Source organism: Cyrtonyx montezumae, unplaced genomic scaffold (assembly GCF_038088225.1).
Source record: "Cyrtonyx montezumae isolate F1298 unplaced genomic scaffold, pur_monq_1.0 scaffold_17, whole genome shotgun sequence".
Lineage (NCBI taxonomy): Eukaryota > Metazoa > Chordata > Aves > Galliformes > Odontophoridae > Cyrtonyx > Cyrtonyx montezumae.
In genome coordinates, this window is record NW_027071903.1 from 36,061,458 (window position 1) to 36,070,745 (window position 9,288).

The 9,288-nt window shown below is 47.7% G+C and overlaps 1 protein-coding gene across 1 annotated transcript in view; it reads right to left on the reverse strand.

Moving 5' to 3' along the window:
• MAP1A (microtubule associated protein 1A) overlaps positions 1 to 6,771 on the reverse strand; it is a 29,852-nt gene extending 23,081 nt beyond the window's left edge. Inside the window, exon 1 of the mRNA XM_065734169.1 lies at positions 6,711 to 6,771. The gene's annotated coding sequence lies outside the window, so the exon portion shown is untranslated. The remainder of the gene's footprint in view (positions 1 to 6,710) is intronic.
• Positions 6,772 to 9,288: the final 2,517 nt, after the last annotated feature.

Sequence of the window (9,288 nt, forward strand, 5' to 3'; positions counted from 1 at the left end):
AATCTCATCCAGGCTCCCTTTTCCCACAGAAGGTTGGACCTGATGATGCTTTGATGTCTCTTCCGACCTCTTCATGACTTTGATTTTTCATATACGGACACTGAAATAAAGCCCTGTGAAGGTGGAACAGGAGAAGCCTCATGTGAAGCTTCGCAATGGGAAAAGACTCAAAGAGTGAGATGAAATGATAATGGTAACACTAGGCAAGATAGAGAAAGGGAAAAAAAATACCAAAAACCATAAACAGAACTAAGCAGTCACTGGGTTCATAAGGTGACTTGGTGAAGGAACTAGAAAGCAACAGATTTTAAAAACTATGAGAAAGCACAGCAAATTAAATGAATGGCTGTCAAAACCACTCATGTGGAGATCAACACAACGCAAGAGGGGCGCAAACTGGTGCGGAGCAAAGAAGAAAAGTCTGGAATGGTTCCCAGAAGGATCACTGCTAGGTCTGTCAGGATGGAAAGGGTTAAGGTGCATGAAGGAACATCCAGGTTTCCTTTTGTGGATCTAACTGAAGGTGCTTAATAACTTCCCTTGCCATAGTGCTACTTCTCAGGAGAACGGACTGTGCTTTAGGGTAAGGACAGGCTGTGCAAAAAGAGTGACCACCTTCTCACAAAACACTAAGGAGGTGAACCAGCAACTGGACAAGAGATGGAAGAGAAGTACCTTTCAAGGTATGGCAGGCAGCTGGTATTTGCTATACCCCAAGAGGTACTCCCTTCAGTCACTTGCCTGTATGTTCCTATCCTGCCCTCATGAGATATCTTTTTGCCATCTACAGCTCCTCCCCGAGGCAACTTCTATTTCTATACTGTGCCAACTATAGCAACCATCTCACTCCTTTTTAATTGCACATACAGTCTCACTTTTATGCTAAAGAGCAATTTGATAGCACAGCCACTTTAGAACTGCTAATTGAAGGCAGATGTTCACTTTGGAAGCAGTTGTGTCTATTTTCAGAAGTTACCGTTCTAACCATTTGTTAAATGTCCCTCAGCTGGAAGCTACACCACAGCTAAGCTACGTTAATGGGTAAGATGAACACTTTTGTCTCATTTGCTTTGCCAGGTGGAGAATCAGCCAGAGGAGATTCTGTCCCCTGCTGCAGCTTTGCTGACTCAGGCTCTTCCTGCATCCTTTGCTGTGAAATAGCGCAAAGTATTCACATGAATTAAGAACACAGCTCCACAAAAGAGCTTTATCTCTGTCCATGAGGAGCTGGAGGTAGAGCTTCTTGAATGCCTCCACTAAATCCCCTAAACTCCACTAAACAGGGGAACTCAACCACGCCTTAAAACATCGCAAATGGGTCGCCCTCGCTCCACTAACCCCAGACAGACTGAAAGATGGTCCCTTCGAGGAGAAGGTCATAAGTAGCTTTTCTTCTTTCTCAGCTGATTGTATTGAAGATGACCTGCTGAAAGCAGTCTCTATTTAAGACATGGTTATGAAACCACCTGCAGAGCATGTACAGCAGCTGTAAAGCACCTAAGTCTGTATTCTGAGAGTGCTTGAGTAAAGAGCACCCTTCCTCCACCAGCACTCCTCGCTGCATTTTGACTTCACACTCCTGGACCTAGTTACTGCTTCATAAATTCTCTGCGCGATCTGGATTCCTGGGATTTGATTCACAGCATGGAGTACAGTGATAATGAATGCGATACAGAAAGTTACTTCAAAGGGGCAGAGCTTCGAGGCCACTGGTCCATTCTGCCAGCGAACGAACGCAGGGCTGTTCAGCACTGAAAGGAGAAACACTTGAGAGAAGCAAAGGAGATAAGTCTGATAGCAGTGACAAGTCAGCTCAGCTTCAGCAGTGTGCCCTGCACTGAGCCCACTGAAGTCAAGCTCTGTAGCAGAAGTCCCTTCTTCTTAACGCTGTCAAGTCTATCCAGGTATCTTTCAGTTTGCAGGCTGCACTGTGCAGTCAGGGACCACACTTAAAATCTGGGAAAACTGATGACTGGAGCAGGCCACCAAGATCAGGAGCACATCTGCCTCACAGCTCCACACTTGTTTGGCTCCCTCAGAGATACGCAGGCACAGAATCCTTCCACAGTCCCACGCATCCCATTTCTTTGAAGACTGCCTTTGCTTTAGAATATGGATGAGCAGCATGAAAAGAACTTCCTAACCATTAAAACTCCCATACAAATCTAGCAGTGAGGATCTGAGTCAAAACACATTCTGTGTTCGTACCTATCAGCCTGCAAGCTGGTTCTTCAAAAAGATGCCACATATTTATTTGAAGTAATTTACTTCTTACACAACCTGTAGAGTGTTCTATGCTATCTCCAAGTACTGCAGTTAACCCTCCTATACTATTTAGGAGGCTCTTCAGAACACAAATCTAGTCAGACAAAAGGTAAATTGATGGCTGCTTGTCCATTTTTCCTCCAAGATCAATATTAGTATCTGATGACACGCTGAAATTCCTGAGGCAACATTAAAAACAGAGGTATTAAGGGCCTTTTCCTTCTAGGTTTTTCCTCAGTTATTTATGAATTTGGCAGCAGCACTTAGCAGAGAATAGCACAAACGAGATGGCTGTATCCCAGTGAAACAAAGGAAGTGGAAAAGCTATTCTGGCAAAATCTTTTAACTGAATCTCTTAACTTGGAAGTTGGTAGATGAACTTGCCAGTTATGCTTTCGTGTTTTTTAGCATGATCTATTCATCCCTGTGGGACATTGTGAGAAATGGAACCACGTTTTTATATTCTTTTCACTAGAAACCAAAGTGGACATTTGCCAAGAGTACAGACATTGAAATACATTTCCCAACGCACTGAGCGGTGCCTATAGATCAGTTCTCCCTTCTCTTGCACTTACCCCTCCAGAGTCTCAACAGTTCATTAAATTCATGAAAAGACTTCTTGCACTGTGGAATGCCAAAGTCACATGAAATCTTACGTACCCAGGCCCACTGTGAAATCAGGGCACGAAGGAGTTTCTGGTTAATTGTAAGAGACTTCACAAGAAGGCCAATAAAGGACAATACGTCTAGAGAGATATGTTCAGTAGGACATACTGATAACAGCCACATTAAAGCCTACCCCACCTGTGACTTACATCCTCTTTCCATTTGAGACTCTCAACCTTCATCCTTGGAGAAGTACCATCCAAGCATTTATTTTCTAAAGTAAAGAAAGGTCTCCTTTCATCCAAAACACAGAAATAGGGATGATGATGCTTTTTTGGAATGTACAAGTGGACCCAAAGTATATTCCTCACTAAGAAAAAAAACAAAAAACCACAAACACCAACTGAACACTCATTATCCATTTGGGATATTGAGCCAGCAAGACTCAGAGGCCTGTCTGAGCTTAAAAATGTGCTGGCTAAAGACTCCAAAGCTCACATTTATCTGTGAACAAAGCCTAGGAAGGGCAGAGATTTCCTGTAACATTTGATATACAATTAAGTTGTTCCATTAGCCATGGAATTGATGCAGACTGTTTTTGCATTTCCTCACTGTACTGCCCCACTATAATAACCCTAGCTCCCCTCCACATCCCCTGCAGTACACTGCAAAATCCACAGTCCATCCCATGAGTCATTACTACCACGCAATCAAGTGACCGCACGCTTGGAGATGGAAGCACGCAATCTGAACAGCTTCTGCATAAGTGATGACTGCCCAGGTGGCAGCCAAAGAATGCACGGTGCCCCAGTGAAGGCACTGACTCGCATCACCTTCCTCTCCTATCCCACAATTCTCACAAGATCTGCAGAAACTCATTACCTTTAATATTCTGGCAAACAAATGCTTGTTCTAGGCAAATACAAAGCATGCACATTTGTAAGAGGGATCACAGAATTTACCCGAGGAGCTCAACTTTACATGATTCAATCAAGCAGCTCTAACGAGATGGGAAAAAAAAAGTCAATCAAGAAATTAAAAACCACATTAGCCCAATACCTTCATTAGTATATAACTTTATCGCTTCTCTCCCATTCACAGAGATTACCCATCATCCCAGTAGCTGCTGTCTCCCTAATCTTCCTACGTACTTTTGCCTAGCAAACACTTCATGTGTAGAAGGTACACCCTTCATTTTGAGCTTCTCACTACTGGGAAGTTCCTGCATGTTAACCAGGCCATCTTGTCTTTTTGGCTTTACCTGGTTTAGGGAACCTGCTCTGGCAGGGGGGTTGGACTCGATGATCTCTTGAGGTCCCTTCCAACCCCTGATTCTGATTCCCATCACATCTTCTTTTAAAAGCCTGCAGGCCTCTGCCTCCTGCCCATCAACGGAAACTGTGATAACCCACACGGCATACTTGGCTTTGCTAGACAAGTGGCCAGGAAATCTCTGACGTGCACCACCAAGGTATACTGCTGCATCCTTACTTGGCTGCCTGTCCGTTACTCTTGTGAGGTGCAGCCATCCTGGAGTTACCTTCTGAGCGCTGCATTTGAACACACAGAATGCAAGGCCACATCCATAGAAGTTCACACCAAGAAACTCCTCCTCCACACTCACCCACGTGCCCAGCTTCCCTCCTTGGGATAAGACCCTCTGCAGTGCAGGTTCACATGCACTCAGCTTCCTTGCTTTCACCAAGGACAGCCTGTGCTGGCCACTGCTCACTGTATTCCTGTGCTCAGGTCCATCACTCATACCCATTTCAGCTGAGGGCATCACTAAGGAATGCAGACAACACAGACAGGAGGAAGAATAGCAAAATGACACAACAGAATATTCCTCTTATGGATTATTTCATCAGGAACAAAACTACCGCAAAACTGAAAACCCAGCCTCAATGATTCAAAGTAAAGAAGGAGAGAATAAAAGGGTTCCCTGCCACTGTACAGCTGTCACTTGCTGAAGGAAGCATAAGGACAGGCACACGGTCTGGATGCAACTGACCAGACAGAGCTGTCAAGGAGACAGAGAGGATACTGACCCTAGGCAGGGAAAAGTCCCCTGCCCTCATAAAAAGAGGAGCCCCTGTCATTCTGGAGAAGCGCTCAGCTTGCAGGACTGCTCACAGTGGGACCAGAGATACTGAGAATAGAATCAGCCACGTCTCTGAGATCAGAGTTTAAACCGGAGCTTGTTTTTTCTGCAGTCATAAGCCAGCAGGCACCAGCTGCAGAATTTGCCGCAGTGTGTGTGCGTGTTCCTGCGTGCGCGAGTGTGCAGCAGCCACGCTCCTCCCTCCAAGCTCACTGTGATAAATATGTCCCAGCTCCCTCCTTTCTCCTTCCTACATCACTGTGAGTCCAGCCTAAGCACTCTCAGCCCCCACACATGGTGGCCCTTCTCTCTGCTGTTAAGAAAGCTTCTGTTGGCATCACTGCAGATTTTAATTGCTCCCCCTCTGCCAACAAGGTTCACTTCTCTCCCACAGCCAAAGCAGCACTCAGAACAGAGATCAGAAGATATTCTGACAATCATGCAGCCTGGTACACCCAGCCCTGCTTCAGCTTTTCTCTCTTTCCAAACACCATAGATAAAAAGCCCTATTTTTAATTGCTTCAATTAATTTTAGCAGTAGCGCACAGATGATTTAATCCTTTTAGTGAGATGCTTACTAGGTGCAACTCCAATAGATGCCAAAGATACCCTACAAAAACACTGCATGTGCATCCATGGTCATCACCCCATACACTGGTGATGCACCTTCTCCCCGTCAGAATGGGAGAAGCCAGTCCTACACAGCAGGGTGAGAGATAACAGAGGACCACTACCAGGAAAAAGGCAGCGCTTTGCTGTTTTCATTTCTAAGGCATAAAATACTTCCCTGCAGTCTAGAACACCCACCCACTTCACTCCTAGGCACATCCCTGCTGCCCTAGAAAGACTGCACCACATTCCGAAAGACCCTTCCCCTCCCCCTGCCCCCAGCTGGAAGTTTGGATGCTTCATGCCTTCTCAGGCATCCCAGAAGAACATAGCTTTGAGCAGCTCAACGCCAGATCTCAGCTACTTCAAGACTGCTCACGCGTGAGCGTGCAGCACTGAAGAAGAAAGGAATCTCAAGAGAGTCCCTGGACATCTCTTCCCTCAAACCAGCGGTGCCAGCTCACCTTATCAGTCCTCCCTCTCCCATCAGGCATCAGCCACGTTTCAGCATCAGCGGCTGACACTGGGCCGGGCCCAAAGGCAGCGTCCTGGAGCCGCCTCCGCTGCCCTCTACTCTCCCGCGGTGCCCACCGGGGTGGGGCACAGTGCCGTAGCTGCCCCCGAAGCCCCTGACAAGCGGAACGTCCTCTCCAGATTTTCTTCTGGATTCATCTCGATGCTTCCTTCTCCGGGCGCTGAAGGCACGAGCGCAGCGAACAGCTGAGCAGCCGGGGAATGCAGCCGGGTCCTCCGCTCGGGCCGAGGTCCTTACACTGACCATAAATACCGAGCTCCACCTGCGGCCGCCACCCCCGGTGAGGTGAGCGCCCGAGGAAGGAAAAGCGCATCTCCTGCGGACTGTTCTGCGGAGATACCTCCCGGCACGGACAGCAAGCCCCGCAGCGCGAGAGAGAGCCCCCCCATCCCCCCGGCAGCACCCCGCTCCCGGGCACCCATCGCGCAGCCGTGGCCGAAGAGCTCTCTTCGCAGCCACAAACAGCCCCCAGACCGAGAACAAAGCGCTACTACCGCCAACAGCGCAAGGGGCTTCTCACGGACCGCAGCCCGCAGCCTCCGCCGCCCGGCCGACCCCCGGAGCCCCCGGGAGGGGCGGGGGACGCGCACGTACCATCGTGTCCCGGCGCAGCAGCGGACGCCCGGAGAGCCGCAGCGGTGCGGCCACGGGAGGGCTGCGGCGCGCAGTGCTGTGTCAGGGCGAGCCGAGGGAGGAGCGGCCCGGCCCCCGCCCGGCCGCCTTAACCCTCTGTGCGCTGCGAGCTCCGGCGCACGGCGCCCGCAGAGGGAACGCGCGGCGCTCCGCTGCCCCGCGGCCTCGTGCCGCTCCTCCGCTGGGAGAGGCCGAGTTCCGATCGTGACAGTCCGGGCAGCCGCGACCATTGTAACTCTGGCTAGCGCCCCAGGACGCGTGAGAGCGGACTAACTTCTGCAGAGGGTTCCCACGTTACCGGAGTAATTTTTTTTCCCCAACTGCATCCCCTCAGGCTACTCCTCACCGAGTTCCCCAGAGCAGGAGCACTTCCCACTCCATCTGAGAGAGTTTGGATCAAGTCGAAACGGGACCTCGCACCTTCCTCCAGCTGCAGATCAGCACACCTCTTAACTAAAGAGCAGTAATAGGAGCCTTCGGGTGCAGGGTCCTGATACAGCCAGGCTGGCGACAGCCGGCCAAGCCAGCACGTGCCCTGTTACTAGCACACAGCCGTGCCACGGTCAGTTCCAGATTCCAGTGAACTAATTAACAGAATTTGAATGAGCAATGCAAGCATGCCAGCAGCCTGACCTCTGCAGATTACTTCCAGCACAACATTCAGAAAATTTTTTAAAACTTTGCAACTCATTCCTTAACCAGTACCAGAGAGTCTGGTTCAGTAATCTGAAAGACAGTATGCAGGGAAAGCTCTCTGTCCTGCTCTGCTGGGCTTAAGCTGTCCGTCCAACATTGGAGGGCTCCGTGGCACACAGTTACTCCTTGGCACATGAACTGGGAGTAGTGACTTATTTTGCAGCAAGCAGTGAAACCACTACCAGTGTCCTGGCTGCCTTACACAAGATCCCCACCTTACTCTTAATTTTAGAACTAACTAAGAAAGTTGGAGAGATATTATCTACCCTACAGCAAGAGACCACACCTCACTGACCTTCCAAGAGGCAAAGGAATGCTCAGGAATAGCAATACAGCTGAATTGGCTGTATTTTAAAACAAATGAGAGCCTTCTCTCTTGTAGCCTTCAGCTGATGATAATTGTTGGCAAATATCTGAGAACCTTTGGAAAAATTAGCACTGTGGAATCCAACATCTGAGATTTTTTTGTTTTAAACTGGACATCCTCACCCTATTTAAAAAGGCCAAAGATCAAAACACTATCAAGAAATAAACTTCTGCTTCATGTTGATGTAGTTATATGCTATGGGAGCTGCTGAACTGCTCCATTACACCAGGCACATCCCGGTCTTCTGCCAGACAGTTCCAACACCAAAGCAGAGGCACCACCACCTCATGGTGCCAGTAACCCTAGCGCAACGGCTGGGAGCTGCTCCCCGTGGGTCTCAGTGATAAAGACTGAGAAGCTAAAGACTGGCTATTCCCTCAGACTTGCATAACTAACAAAGACAGTTGCCTAAAACATTCTGTCCTGTTATTTTCAAGTTTTAGATTGCAGCCAGGATCACATCCCCATGCTCTTCTCTATCACGATGTTTAAAACATTTTATATAAACAGAGGCTGACTTTCCTGATGAAATATTAGACCTCCAAGTGTAACGCTGAATGGGGCTCACAATAAATGTTATAACCACAGAGGTGATGCTTCTCTAACAATACCTCATAGCTGCTGCTGTCTTCCGTAGGCTTCCTTGGCTCAAATGCACCCAATTTCTTCACAACCGTAGGGCCTAAGGCCTTAATGAGAACAGAGATCTAAATAAGAAGAACATGAGCTTCTGAATTGATGGGACAAAGAATTAGCCTGGGCTGTACCCAGCCACAGACTCACTTTACATTTGAGCTATATGCTTTTTTTTTTTTTTTTAGCAAGGTCAGGTATTTCTCAGCATCTCTGAATGAAAGGTGCGGAGCTTTCAATGTTCTGAATTCTGACCTCTCTGTTAGCCACATCTCAGCTTCTGAAGTCTCCTTACAGGACAGTCACAGTACCTCCAAGAAAAGAGGCAGCAAGGCAGCATGCTGTATAGAGATGACTGCAGAACTATGCAAGGATTTCCAACAGCATGGTTGCAAACAAGATTTTTTCTTTTACTTCCCAGTTACTGACATTTTCATAGTGTCTTGGCTTCCAAAACAAACAGTTTCTTGAAGACTTTGACAAATCATTTTTAAAATCCTTTGTTACCCTCGTTTCTGTCCAGGTACAATGATTTTTTCTCTTGTCCTGGGCTTCACAAGGATTTTTTTTTAAATATACTTGCTCTTGCTCAGTAGTGCCTAATCTTTCTGTGCAATTATCTCATGGGTCTTTCCAGCTCACTTCCTTATTTACAGGTTTTAGTACCTTTTAACTCTACATGATTGCTTACATTCTGAAGATTTACTTTGCCCTTATGTTTAGTGTCTGTATTGTTTGAATATCTGTCTGAAATGCAGAGTCACCCTGTTAGTCATCAAGAAGCTTTTGACCTCTGGAGCGTTCTATTCTTTCAACTGCTTTCCAGGTCCAATGCTGCTAGGT